Source organism: Patagioenas fasciata, chromosome 33, assembly GCF_037038585.1.
Source record: "Patagioenas fasciata isolate bPatFas1 chromosome 33, bPatFas1.hap1, whole genome shotgun sequence".
NCBI lineage: Eukaryota > Metazoa > Chordata > Aves > Columbiformes > Columbidae > Patagioenas > Patagioenas fasciata.
This window is the reverse complement of record NC_092552.1, coordinates 2,835,177-2,850,512: the sequence shown is the minus strand read 5'-3', so window position 1 is coordinate 2,850,512 and position 15,336 is coordinate 2,835,177. Positions and strand designations below refer to the sequence as shown.

Below are 15,336 nucleotides of genomic sequence, written 5' to 3'. Positions count from 1 at the left end.
GTGCCCGCTGCCCCTCACCCTGGCGTTGGGCACCACTGAACAGACTCTGGTCCATCCTCTGACACCCACCCTGAGATATTGATCCCATTGATCAGATCCCTCTCAGCTTCCCTTCTCCAGCTCAACAGCTCCAGCTCTCTCAGTCTCTCCTCACAAGAAAGAAGCTCCAGACCCCTCAGCATCTTTGTAGCCCACTGCTGGACTCTGTGCAGTTATTCCTTCTTAAACTGGGGAGCCCAGAACTGGACACAACTCCAGATGTGGCATCACCAGGGCAGAGCAGAGCGGAAGGAACAACCTCCCTTGACCTGCTGGTCATACCTCTCCTAATGCACCCCAGGTACCATTGGATTACTCTCATCCTTCAGGTTTGCTCGGGCCCTGAGCATCCCCAGCCCCATGTGACCGCACTGCAGCCGAGGTGGGAGCCATACCTTGTAGTCCATCTGCTCGGAGCAGTTAAACACGTACACCATGATGCCCAGGGCTCGCCCCAAATCTTTCGTAGTCTCCGTCCTGCCAGTGCCCGCAGGGCCTGCAGGTGCTCCGCTCATGGTCAGGTGCAGTGACTGGGTCAGGGTGATGTAACATCTGTCACAGTGAATGATGAATGAAAAAAGGAAATATGTCCAATAGGTCAACTGTGGGCTGCAGGGCAATAGCACTAGAGCATTGCACTCAGCAGAGCCTCTCCTCTGAAAAGCTGTACGTGAGCAGGGGTCATGTCTGAGCTGAAAGCCTTCTTGGCATTAATTACCACCTCTGCTCAGCTCTGTTTTCTCCAAGAGATACTCATCTTCCACCAAGGTCTGCCCAAACCTCTTCATGTCCAGCTTGTGTTCTCTCTGGATCCTCATACAACTCATGGATATTGGGCACATCTCAGGCAGTATGAGAAAAGGACAACTTTTCTGGAAGACCTGTCACTGACAGAAACCTGCTCAGGTGGCCTATGAGTGAACCCAACTCAAAGCTGCAGCAAGTCCCAAAGTTTCTCCATCATGTTGATGATGGACACTGGGGTGGTGTCCACATGTGAGTATCTATACTACCTGTATAAGCCACAGAGGTGTAGTCAATATAGCCAACAAAACCTGATGATACCTGGGGGCTTGACGCAGCTGACTAACACAGGTGACTAGAGCCACCTGAGATGCTCTTGGTTGCTGAAATGTCACATAGGGTGGAGAGATATGACAAGGGGTCCATAGGAGACTTTTACACTTCTGGATTGGCAGCTGGAAGCCAGGTGGGACAACACAGAGTATCTCAAGTAACCCTAGGTGTCCCCACTGAGGCAACCAGGTAGATGTCTGCTTCAAGATGGGATGAAAGCTCTCTAGACTCACCAGCTTTATGGACTGTGGACATCTTGTGCACAGGAAGACACCCACAAGTGTTTTAATGTGTGAGCTGAATCCCACCCAGGGATCTGATGTACAAATTCCCCAGAGGGTACCACCAAAAACCAGATAAGAGTTAGAGCTCGACCACTGGAGTGCTGGGACATGGAGACAGAACAAGAGGGATACAGGTGTCTGAACTAAATCCATCTTTGGTTGGCATCTCTCTCTCTACCTGTGTGGCAAAGCCCAGCTATGACATTGTGTCCCAGGGACTTACCTGTCGGTCAGCGGAGTGATCACAAGCCGAGGGGTATTGCCAAGGTATTCATAGGAGTACAGGAACTGGGCGTCACAGATGTTGGCAAAGCAGTGCTGTTCCTCATCTGACCATCTGTGCCGGAGCTGTGACAGCCAAATGAAGGCCTGGGCATTGTCCACCTGCAACACACCCACAAACACCATCACAGGAAGGCCGGGGATGCCAGACACATGCAGCTCGGGGGCCAAAATAGCGACTGCTATAAAATTTTCATGGGGGATGACTGGTCCTCACTGCAAGGCAGGTGTGGTGAGGAAGGCCGCCTCCTTGCAATGCGGTGAGAAATGTCACCTCCCCATCTCCCATCAGTAAAGGGGAGGAACCAAATTAGTGACCACATTGGTGGGAGAGGAAAAAATTAATGGCCAAGAGAAAGAGCCTTACAAAAAGACTCCTGAATAGATTTAAGAAGCAGCAAGTCATGAAGAAGGTCTCATAACGCAACCAGAGTGAGAGAAGGAGCAGAGGCCATCTAGACAAGGAAGAGGTTGCAGACAGCACCAAGGAAACAGACTGGGGACAGGTGGACAAAGACAGGCATGGCCAGCGCTCTCTGCACAACCAGCAGGCAGGTCCAGATGCATCACTTCACCCCAGGCTGGACCGAGGCACCACTGAGCCCAGCTGAGCCTTGAAGACAGAAACCCTGTGAGCAGCCTGGCTGCCTCTGAGATGACACAGATGAGGGAAGAGCCACAACCCAATACATTCAGGGCATCTTCCCACCCACCTGCAAGGCTAAACACTTGGCATGGTGTCAGGGACAGGGGAGTAGTGTGGGAGAGGTGTTGCAGGAGAAGGGAGTCCCACATAAGTCCCTGTGGCCCCACACCAGACAAAGGACGCTACAAAGAACAAAGCTTGAATGCTTTTTCTTACTTTCTAAAGTCAAAACTGAGACTGAGTCCAGCAGCCTCCCAACACACCACCATCATCCACCAGCACATGTCTTGGCACCAGGACGCAGTGCCGCGCTCTCACTCCTGGTGTGAATCTGCAGCAACTACAAGTTGGTGTTGCAGGGCCATGACACAGCACAGCTCTGCAGGCTTACAGGGGCTTTCTGCACACTTACTACAAACATTGTAGAAATAAATTTAGTCATACGTCTCCCACTGAGACCGGCAGTGATCTGAATGGCCAGTGGTTGGGCCCCCTGAAGCCCCCTCTCCAGCACCCACAGAACTGTGCTGAACTGCCAACACCAACCTTCTGTGCTATCATCTTTGCCACCACATCCCGAGCATGCACGTCGATGGTGCAAATGGTCATGATTTTCTGTCTGTCGCCCTTGGAGAGCTGCCCGATCAGCATGGTAACGAGGGTGTTCAGCTGGGTCACTTGCTTCTTGTGATATTCCTTCATCGCATTCTCGTAGCCTTCCTCCACCCTGGCAAAGGCAATCCCAACCTCGGTTGTCCACCAGATCTGGGTGCAGCAAAGCGCCACCTAGGGAAATAGGCTGGTTCAGTATCAGGGAAAATACCAAAGCTTCCTTATGTTCAAGAGTGTCGGATCCACAGGGAGATCAAGGATGAAACATCCGTGACATGAAATTAAGTATTTTTTCATACAGTAGTCACAGCAGACAGTACAACAAGGATCTGCTCCGTGACATTCATTTAAAACACCATATCAGTGATAGACACATTTAGCAGCTAGTTATAAGTAAATCAGCACCTTTCACATGCCTGACACAGCAGAGGAGGAAGAGTTGGAGACCACGAGGTTGTCAGAGGTGCATCTGAGGGGCTCTTCACTCTTATCAGGCCTCACCACTTTGCCTTCCTGCTGCACCTCTCACTGCTCTGGCTGTACAGACTGCACTGCCCAAGCCCCTGGGCTCTGTCACCCAACCAAGAGCCCCAACCAGAGCATGGAGCTCAGCCTGAAAACTCCATCAGGAGACCGCCAGGATAAAGGACAACTCATCCTCCCTCTCTCCTGGATAGCAAGGTGGAGGCCAGAAACATGCCTGTCCACAGCTGCTGAAAGAAGGGAAGGGCAGGACTGATGGGGAACCCAAGAGCTACCTTTCCACGAGCCAGCCTGAGTGGTGATAAGAAGCAGTGGCAGATACCTGGGCAGGATAGTCAAAGAGCCATTGTTCCCTTGGTTTTTCTCATAAGCCATGACGGCTTCTGTCATCTCATCTCTCACAGTAGCCCTCATGCTGTCTAGTACATGACTGAGCCAGACTTCAACCTGGAAAAGAGATTAAATCCCAGTAGCACATTTGCTCTTCTTAAGTGCCTTTGGTAATTAGTGAAGATAGGAAATGAGGCAAGCATCTCAGTTCTCTTTAGACTGGACATGAGGGAAAGGTTCTTCACCCAGAGGTGCTGGACACTGAACAGGCTCCCAGGGAGGTGTCACAGCCCCAACCTGACAGTGTTCAAGGAGAGACTGGACAACGTCCTCAGACACACGGGGTGACCTGTGGGGTTGTCACTGCAGGGACAGGACTTGGACTCCATGATCCTGGTGGGTCCCTTCCAGCTCAGGACATTCTATGAGTTAACCAAACCTCACAGCCTCCTTCAGACTGGGTAGATTTGGCTAATTCTGGTACTGTAGGATTAGCATCTACTTCCAGACACCAAGAACAGAAGACAGATTTTTTTCTTGAACTCTAGCTACAGGAGGAACCAAAATGAACTCCGTCAATGAATAATTTGGTCAGGTGTGTTCCACCTCCAGGCCATGACAGAATCCCTGGTGGGATGTGGGCAGTCTGCCAGCAGCAGAAGAAAGATGCTGCCAAACTTGGGAACACAATTCCTGCTGAATTTCATATTTCACAGGCAAAGCCCTCAACAAGAAGACAGACTGAACGCAGCAAGCTCCATTGCTGGGGAGCTCAGTAGCCGGTATTACGTACTTTAGCTTCCTGTAATAGACCATGCAGAAAGGTGAAACTACCAGGATAGATAAGCTGAGCAGTAGCTTGATTCTTACATTTCATACTTTCACTCGTGGTATGAAATAATGAAGACTTGAGAAACAGGTAAAAGGCCTTCTCCTGCCAAACACACCCGTGCAGAGGTACTATGGAATAGCTTAGTCTCTTTTCAGTCTGCATCCCCTCCCTCACCGAGGATATTTGTAGCAAGCTTTAAGACTAACCTTCAAAAGGTCTTAGAAAAAATCAAATTAAAAACCTAGTCAGAAAAATGGCACAGCTCTTTCTCTCACAGTGGACTGCGACATCCACGTCCCCCCTTAGTGAGGACCTATCCAGAGTGACACGAAAGGTTGTGGTGTAAGGAGGTACTAAATCACCACCTCTTCCAGCTTTTCTCATGCACCAGGGGAGAGCAGTGAAGCTCTATGACGTCTTGGCAAGGGATCTCACACGAGGGGCAGGGGAGCAGACTCCACCGGACAGTTCTGATAGACAAGGACTTCCCTCTCACCTGCCCACTGCAGTCCCAGGGCTCGCTGGAGCTGACGTACTCCTCCTCTCTACTGTACATTCCCAGGCCAACCTTGGTTGGCTTTTGCTCAGAGTCCAGCTGGAATTTCATCCTGGCCAAGCTGTCAAAGAGTTTGGAAAGATGACGTTGCACCTGCAAAACGGGTTGTGTAAATAAAGCAACCGAGATAGGACGAGCGGAATGAAGATCACTATACATGTCACAAGCAAAATCATGTTAACAAAATATCTTGGATATTTAGGTAGCACCACATCTTCTCAAATGTGGCCAACATACTGCCAACAAAAGCCTCTTGCTGTCTCTTGTAATACTTCCACCTATTTCTACGGAATTTAGAAAACAGACATGCCTTAATAAATCATGTTTCTCCATTGGGAAATCTTCCATACAGAGCAAAAGCATAGAAAACATTGAAACACCTCATGACTCCTACCCCAAATTTCCCTACATGTAGTGATGAGAAGTCTGTAGCCATTTCTCCACCTCATCCTATTCTCAGCACAACGTGGAGTTTTCTTCACTATGAACTTTCCTGTTTTTCCACTACTAGAAACTGATTTTGTGCTAGTGAAATATCCTAAATTCTCTTTCATGGAGAAGAAAGATCTTTATTTCTGCCTAAGACCTATGATAAACAGCCCAGACCTCCTATAGAACAACCATGTTCACCAAAAGCACTCTTCCAGAAGGAAAAGAATAATTCAGTTCTTTCCTGTTCACCTCCATCTGAGTCTGCAAAGCCAACAGGGAGATGCTGTGGGCTCTCAACATCAGCATCTGCCTGCTGGGAGCTGAGCAGGTCACCAGCACTTCTTCCAGACCACTGCGTAACACACAACTGCATCACTGCGCGCCCCACGCCAATGAAGGTGAGATTCTCCTAGGATTGACGTCCCCACAGAAAGGGGAAGCTCCCAAAGCAGTCCCAGACAGGAGCTGCCTCTCTCAATTACAGCAGAGAGGTAGAAAAACTCCCATAGGGGAGATGAGAAATGAGGGAAAGGGAGCTGGGGTCCTGGGGACAGCAGGGTGACCATGAGCCAGCACTGGGCCCTTGTGGCCAGGAAGCCAATGGTACCTGGGGTGGGTTAGAAGGGGGTGGTCAGTAGGTCAGAGAGGTTCTCCTGCCCCTCTGCTCTGCCCTGGGGAGACCACACCTGGAATATTGTGTCCAGTTGTGGCCCCTCAGTTCCAGAAGGACAGGGAACTGCTGCAGAGAGTCCAGCGCAGCCACCAAGATGCTGAAGGGAGTGGAGCATCTCCCGTGTGAGGAAAGGCTGAGGGAGCTGGGGCTCTGGAGCTGGAGAAGAGGAGACAGAGGGGGGACTCATTCATGTTTACAGATATATAAAGGGGGAGTGTCAGGAGAATGGAGCCAGGCTCTCCTCGGTGACAACCAGTGATAGGACAAGGGGGAATGGGTTCAAACTGGAACACAGGAGGTTTCACTTAAATTTGAGAAGAAACTTCTTCATGGTGAGGGTGTCAGAGCCTGGCCCAGGCTGCCCAGGGAGGTTGTGGAGTCTCCTTCTCTGCAGACATTCAAACCCCCTGGACCCCTTCCTGTGGAACCTCAGCTGGGTGTTCCTGCTCCATGGGGGGATTGCACTGGATGAGCTTTCCAGGTCCCTTCCAACCCTGACATTCTGGGATTCTGCGTGAGATGCCCAATGCTCTGATGCTTTCAGAGAAGGAAGGGTGGAGGTGGATTTGTCCATCTAATTCTGACTCACTGACTCACAAAGAACTACAACCCTCCCTCTCATGAGCTGTGCTGCAAGTGGACGCAGCTTCTCACACACATACAAGCAGGGCCAAACCCTGGGAGGTGCTAAGTGACTCTGAGAAGCACAGGGCACTCAGCATCCCCCCAGATCACAGAATCATTTTGGGTGGAAGAAACCCTCAGGATCAAGTCCAGCCATACCCTAGCTCTGGCACTAATCCATGTCCCTAAGAACCTCGTCTAAATGTCTTTTAAACCCCTCCAGGGATGGTGACTCCAGCACTGCCCTGGGCAGCCTGTTCCCATGCCCCACAGCCCTTTCTGGGAAGAATTTTTTTACAATATCCAATCTGAACCTCCCCTGGCACAACTTGAGGCCATTAAGCGTATCTTGAGGCCATAAGCTTATCTCTTTTCAAACCGTAAGTAAACCGTAGAAACTTTTTCTTACATGTAGAAGCTTCTGGTCACAAATCCCCAGCTGCCCCTTCCCAGACCCTGTCCAGTCTGGAGGGTTCGGACACAACCCCAGCACTTGCTGCGATCCTGCTGCCAGAGCCCGAACGCACCTGAATCTGCACAAGTTCAGCACCCAGTTCACGAGGATAATGTCATTGTGTATTTAATCCTCCTTTAGGAATCATCAGACTTTGAAACTACATTGGGAAGGCTGAGAGTGTATCTATGTACGATACTGCTTGACATTTACTTTGATTTTACTGCAAATACTTTTGAATAACAGAAAACACCAGGAATTTCTTCTTACTCAATAGAGCATTTCAACACAGTATCTTTGCTTCCTGTGTTTTTTTTTTCCTCTTCATTTTAAATATCAATCAACTATGTATTTATGATACTCTGTGGGCTGAAATCACCCAGCAGCAGACACAGATAGAAGCAGCGTTAAAGGTTAGAGGTAAACAACAGCATTTCCAAATACACATGCAAACCTGCTCCATTCCTGTGCTCACATCAATACTGAAAATGGTGGAAAGCCTGAAGAAAGTGAAAATACTCGCTACCAAAAGACAGAATTAGGACTTTGTTCATCATCCAACACTCGCCTTTTGCTGTGAACGTTTTGACTGGTTTTATGCACCAACCTCTGAATAAAAGATGCGTCCCAAACAAGGCCAAGCAGAGCTGTGCAGGGGTGGGTGGCAACCCAAGGAAGTCCTGCCTTGGCCACAGCCACTGTCTGACCACCAGCTGTCTTACCTCTTCCAGGCTGTGTTCTGCTCTTCCCCTGTAAACAGGCCATCCCAAAGACCTTTGCATGGGGGAAGGAAGAAGCGGCTGACCAGCAGATGTCTCCTCTGCCTAAAAACAGAGACGTCTCCAAGCCCTCGGTTGTCAACACTGCCACATTTGAATGATCGGTCTGTGGCTCTTTCAACAACAGATGCTGTTTGCTGGCATCCCAGCTTGGGGAACCAAGCTCAGCAACAAGTTTTGGCTGAGATCCTCAAGAAATGGTTTCCCCCAACCTCACTGTATCCCAGCAGAAACAAACCCACTGTTTTTATGGTATCAAGAACATAGCTCTGCTCTGTGCAGTGCTTTCAGAACCATCTGCAAGCATCACCAGGGACAGATGGGACAACATACAGTGTGCGCATTGCCTTTCAGAGACGACAGATGAAGGCCAGCAGTGAAAGAGTTATTGTTAATCCAAGTGAGGGTGGGAGAAAAGGCACTCAAGAAAGGATAAGCTACAGCTGAGTCCCTAGACAGCATCTTCCACCCTGACATTACTGACAGCTGGAAAATGTGAAGGTGACATAGTGCAAGGCTTACCAGCTGTGGGTTGGTGCCATTGGAAAGAATATCCAATAAATCTGCTGAAGAAACAAAGTAAAATCTGGGAAAGGCCAATCTTTTCATGTCCAAATATTCAGCCAAAGCCTTCTCACACAGGGACAACCTGGGGAGAAGAGCAGAAAAATAGAGCCCAGGACAGGCGGGTGAATATCCTTTAATGTGTCGTGCTACAGTTTGGGTTATCGAGCAGATTCTCCCCTCCCATGGGGAAATGCCAGACATGAGCTGAGCCTGCAGGCTGGTCCTTTACAGCATTTTCCAAATAGATAACAAAGCACATAGTAACTCATAGATCTCTCTCCACTCCCAAGGGTCAAACAGACAAAGAGTCAGAGAATCCTCACCAAAAAGCAGAAACACAGGTGGAAGAAGAGGCTAGAAAGGCTTTGCAGTCTGACTTACTGTTTTAGACAAGCTCTCAACTGCCACAGGTGATTTCACACTAGGATGAAAGTTTCCAAAACTGCTTTTATTCTAATGAGCACATTTTAAAGTCTGATTCAAACCTACTCAGCTTTTTGTGCTTGTGAAGCCTGAAAAGAAACTTGTTTGCTCCGTTCTAAAATGAATCTCTCAGTGTTTACATGTTAAACTGCTGCTGAGCTTTCAAAGTTCATAAATAACATGCAGTTAGTCCTCTGTGGGGAACACGGGCCTTATCTGTTTAGGAAGTAAAATTAGATCTCTATTTTAAATGGATAGTTATTACTGACACAACAGCTCTCACGTTAACTTGTTAGGTGTGTTCCAGGTAGAGTAGCTCATATGTTAGGTGAGAACTGTATCCATCTCTGGACATTAAGGTCTTTCTCAGGGAGTTTAGTTATACCATCTGTGAAGGGTACACACACCAAGATAATTTTGTTAATTAAAGCACATGGGATCAGCTCTGCTGCAGATATCCCTGCTTGGACTGCTAAATAGATATTTAAGACACCAAATTTGGGGTGGCAGTGAGGCCACATGTTATTAAAACCAACTGAGTGCCTAGCTTTGTATGTGTGCAAATCAATATTCAAGATAAGAGTTTGCACATACGCAAAGCCAGAATCCACCTTGGGGGCTTCAGGGTGATGGATCATGAATAAAAAGACTCAATGTGTGAATGCAAAGAACGCACAGTCCAGAAGGAAAGCCTTGGAGCACAGGTTAAACCAACTTATTAGAGCTGATCCCAGTCTCTGACAAAATCCTGGGACTGAAGTTGTACCTACCTACTCTGAATGTCCTCCAGTTGTTGGGACAGACCTGGTTTATTGGTGGCCTCAACCACATTTGGGGTTTTCTGAGTTTCATAGGCCAGTTCTTTAAAGTCCGCATCAATCCCTTCAAAGCGTTTGGAGTCCTAAAAAGCAACACAAACATGCTCATGGTAAAACATGGATTTTGTGCTAAAGGTCTCCATCCTCTGGGTGCTGTCTTTGGGTTGAGGGGAAAACCTTCTGTCCAGTGCAGACAGGGACCCCTCCACCATTCCAGAATGGCTCTTCCACTGACTTGCCTGAAACTAGTCTGCAAACAGGCACTTGCCTTCTTGTCACTGTATCCCAAAGGGGTTGTGGATAAAGTGCTCCATGCAGGAGGCAATGTCTAGGACCAACCATTTTCATGGGATTTAATTCCCCTTGGAAAACCTCATAAATCTCTCTCTCCCATGTCCAGGTGAAGTACCAAGTTTCCCTGGCTGCAGCAGCAGGAGATGCTCCCACACCGTGGAAAGGCTCCCAGCCTCATGTGAGTGCACTCCTCCCCTCCTGCTACAGCACAGGAATCCCAACACCCATCCACAAAACGGGTATGATGACTCTTGTAGAGGAGAGCCCTTCCTTGCCTTCAATGAGGGTACGGAAACCCCATGTCAGCACCGGAGGCCCACATCAACAATTATGCTCCATATCTAACAGGGACTCTGAATTTCTGGAGCTAAACACTGAAGAATAAAGCAAGCTATGTTCAAAACATCTCTGCTCCTCCCTTCTTCCCAGGTCAGGCCTCCTAAGTGAGGCGGGACACTGAACAAGTGTTCCAAGCAGTCCAGGTAACACTTCCACGCTACCCTGTGTTCAGCCCCAGGAGCAAGGCTCCATCTGGAAGGTTGAGCCCTCCCTACACTCACGCCACAGATCCAGCTCCAGGTGAGCATCCCACAGCCTGTCAGCACATCCCCCCAGCCCTGGATGCATCCTGAGGGTGCTCAGCTACAGAGAATTTGAGCTTCAGTCTTTCTTTTACGGAAGAGAAGCTGCTGACTGAGCCACCTGTGTCCCTGGAGCCAAGAGGGCCCCGTGTCCTGGTGCATCCAGCACAGCACGGCCAGCCGGGCAGGGAGGGGATTGTCCCGCTCTGCTCTGTGCTGGGGCGGCCTCACCTGCAGCATTCACTGTGTGCAGGGCTGGGGACACAGGAGAAAAGGAGATAAAGCTACTGGAGGGTGTCCAGAGGAGGGACATGAACTTGGTGAAGGGTTCGGAGGGGAAACCGTATGAGGAGCGGCTGAAGTCCCTGGGTTTGCTCAGCTGGAGCAGAGCAGACTGAGGGCAGAGCTCATGGGGCTGCAGGTTCCTCAGCAGGAGCAGGAGGGGCAGGGCTGAGCTCTGCTCTGTGACAGTGACAGAACCCAGGGAATGGCAGAAGATGTGCCAGGGAGGGCAGTGGGACATGAGGAAAAGGTTCTTCACCCAGAGGTGCTGGACACTGAACAGGCTCCCAGGGAGGGGTCACAGCCCCAACCTGACAGTGTTCAAGGAGAGACTGGGCAACGTCCTCAGACACATGGGGTGAATTGTGGGGTGTCCTGTGCAGGGACAGGAGTTGGACTTGACAATCCTGATGGGTCCTTCCAAGTCAGGACATCCTATGGTTCTATGGTTCATACCACTGCCAGACAGCTACTGAGATGCAGACAGCTGCCCAGCAGGATGCAAATGTAAATCATGATGCAATTTCATACATGACATTAGATAGCTCCTGGATATTAAGAGCTTGCTGGCACATGGTACAGCCTCAGGGCACTGGTTATCAGCACCTGTATATATTGCCCAGTGAGCGAGGTGTGCCCAGAATCATAGAATCATTTAGCTGGAGGAGACCATTGAGATCACTGAGTCCAACCATAACCTAAATCTAGTACTAAACCATGTTCCTCATCTATACATCTTCCAGGGCTGGTGACTCCAGCACTGCCCTGGGCAGCCTGTTCCAATGCCCCACAGCCCTTTGGGGAAGAAATTGTTCCCAGATCCAACCTCAACCTCCCCTGGCGCAACTTGAGGCCGTTTCCTCTGCTCCTGGCGCTTGTTCCTGGGGAGCAGAGCCCGACCCCCCTGGCTCCAAGCTCCCTTCAGGCAGTTCAGAGATCAGAAGGTCTCCCCTCAGCTCCTGTTCTCCAGCTGAACCCCCCAGGTCCCTCAGCCGCTCCCATCACACTTGTGCTCCAGCCCCTCACCAGCTCCATTCCCTTCTCTCAACTTGCTCCAGCACCACAAGGGCTTTCTTGGTGTGAGGGGCCAAAAACTGCCCCCAGGACACTCAGCACAGCGTGCTCTCTGAAGCAGATGGAGGAACAGTCCAAGCAGAGCAGAGTGCAGGGTTGGAGACAGAACAGTGTGTTGTCCAGGGGTCAATGGGCTGCGCACATCCCCTCGTGGGTGCTCGTCCCACAGTGGTGCTGTCAGCGATGCTGCTCGTGAACAGGGACGGGGGTCACACAGCCAACTGTGGGTCACTCGTGAGTGAAAGGCAGGTTCCTCCACAGGGCTGCGAGTGGTCCAGCGGGGCCAGGAACAAGCTTGGAAGATTTTCTAAATAATCAAGAGAATAGGGAATAAGACTGGAAGCTGGACTCAAAGACAGCCCTGAGGAGGTCACAACCCTGAGGAGGGCATCAGTGACAACTCTGCTCAATTTTCTGAAGCTGAAGTGGGAGAAGAGCTGCTCTCCTGCTGCACCAGCACTGGAGGCAGGGAAGCGGATACTGCAAAGCTGCCTGGTCCAGCTCTGATTTGACAATTTGCACCATCTGAGTAATTATCTCCGTCTTCTCCCCTCCAAGGAAAGAGGGAACATGCCTGTACCACTGAAGGAAGCCAGCAGCCTCCTGCTCAGCCTCCAGGAACTCTGCATCTGCTGTGCAATGGTGGAGGGGAGGAAAAACAGTTTCTCAGCAGGGTTCAGGCACAACCAACAGTACAAAAACAGCCTGGGGCAACACTGGGGAAACTGCTGTAGCATTAAGGGAGCCTCCAAGAAAGCAATGCAGCAAGAGAACAGTCCTGCTTGGGGGAACACGGCAATATAGACAACCTTCTTCTGTGTAATGGAGGCTCTTCTTCAACGCTTTCCACACAGGAAAAATAGGATTTGGGATTTCATACCTTAGGAAGCTGTGCCCGTATATCTTCTGAGCCTATGAATATGCTCTCCAAGTGAGACCACGTACGCTGCACTTCGAACCAGAGAGAAATGACGGAATCTGTTGTGGACAGCTTCCTCTGCCATATGGACACTTCCTCCAAGAAGAAAGCAATACATTTGGATGTCATTAAATTCTGCAGCTGCACCTGGTTGTCTTCTACAGTTTCTATGAGTTCCTCGTCTGACTTCAGCAACGGGATGTTCGTCCGGGGGTGAGGCTCATACTGAAACTCCATGGTGCTCCAAGTCATTTTTAGCTCCTTCAGGACTTTCTCCATACTCATTTCTCGTACCGCTTTGTCCACAATGCCACGAACCTCATCCTCAGAGTTACGGAGGTTGAGCTTCAGGAGGTCAGCCAGCGTGGTGTCCGAGTCCATCACAAACCTCACACCCGTCACCTGCATCAGCTGATTCCAGTGCCTTTCCCTAATGGCGGGATTTTGAAGTTCTGCCACAGCTTTCAGGGCCGTCAGCATGTTCTTCACCTTGCTGTCCAGCCCAGTGAAAGCATCCCACGCCCTCACCTCCTTATCCAAATTCCGAATCTCTCTTGCAAACTTTTTACACTCCAGATCCATGTTTTCCACGTTAATATCCGCCCATTTGGTGGTCTGCCAGTCATCAAGGCAAGTGCCCACAAGGGAGATCATATCCCAGAGCTCTTTGAGAAGACACAGCTCCTTTCGGCACTGCTTCAGTTGTTTATAGCCTGGCACTATGACTTCAAACAGACCAGCTGATTCATAAATCGAGGTCATGGCTGACTCCATTTGTTTAATCTCAATGTGCTTTGTATCCAGCAGTTGATAAGGCTTTTTGGTGTCAAACCTAGAAAGAAATGTTTATTCTTCATAAGTGATATTGTAACAACTTCTAAAGAAAACATAAAACAAATGGTGCCTCTGAGACACAAAGCAGACATGATACATCTATAGCACCCATTGATGGTGCAGCCACATGGCACTGCTGACAACCCCTTTAAGCAATATTGTGCACTCAGCATCCAGATTGAATCTCTTGCTAACACCTTACAGTGTTTGCAGGGACAAAACACCCAGGGCATAACAGATACAACACCGTGAGCAGGTAGGAAATGTATGCAAGGGTTCAAGAACACATCCTCAGGACACTCCGAGATGATCCCATGAAGCTTTTCTTCCTCAGGGCTTCTCTGATGTTATAATTTCACTGTACCTGAATGGTGCTTCTTTCCGAAATCGCTCTCTGAATCTGTGTTGCTCAACATCAAACGCCGCACAGCTCTTGCGCACAACTGTCATTTTGTTCGCCTGCAGAGGAGCCACATGCTGCTTCACAGCTATCGCCAGCTTCTTTACATTGTTCCATTTTTCTGGCAGCTCCTGCAAGCAAAATTTAAATGACGGTAGGCAGTATTTGCTATTTGATATAAGATGTGACTGATCTGTTTATGGACAATCACAGAACAGGAAAAGCAACAGATTCCATGCCTAAAACTGCAAGGAAGTTTTGTTGTGATGCAAAAGCTAAACACAATTTGGGATAAAACTTATCAGTTATCCACAATTTTGAAGACGAATGAAGACTGAGACTTTAAAACTGACTGCTCTGATTGCAAAAACATGTTAAATAACTTCAGAAGAAGGGTCCCAGACCAGATCCTGGGCTCCCAGGATGGCTCGGTGGTTGAGAGAGCACAGTTCTCCTGACACCGAGCCCAGCGGGACCCAGAGCTGGCTGGAGGCAGGAGGGTGGGCTGAGGATGCAAGTTCATCAGATCGTCCGGCTTCCCAGAGCTAATTAAGAAACAGAGCCTGGGAAATTTCCAGCCAGCTCTTAGAGCAGAAGATATTATGCCAGAAGGACTTCTACAGAGCTTTCTGGGGCAAATCCCTCCAGCCTGCCTGTATAATATTAGTACTAAATAAGACAGTTTCTTTCTCAGGACTGCATCCAAGCTGCTGGTGCACAGCACTGCTAACAATCCACCCTTTGCACCTGGGATTTTATTCAGAAAGAGATTTGATTTCTTCTCTTCTCACTAGACTTCTCGAGCCAAATCCTCACCCCAGACAGTGACACCAGCCAGGGCTCTGCTGTCCTCAAGTCCCACAGCTTTGCTCTCCCACTTCCCCAGGTACTGTGCCAGCCTACAGGAAAGACTTTGGGCTTCTTTTCATCCCAGTGCACATAGTTGAGAAGACTAATGGAGATGCACCAACACTATGCAAAGAAGCGAAATAACCTGGAGGCAGCAGAGGCGGCCAGAGCAGGGCCAGTCCCTCCTGAGGG

The 15,336-nt window shown here is 49.5% G+C and overlaps 1 pseudogene; it reads right to left on the bottom strand.

Annotated features, from left to right (window-relative positions):
- Positions 1 to 15,336, bottom strand: part of LOC136115818 (dynein axonemal heavy chain 9-like) — an 80,664-nt pseudogene that overhangs the window by 28,096 nt on the left and 37,232 nt on the right.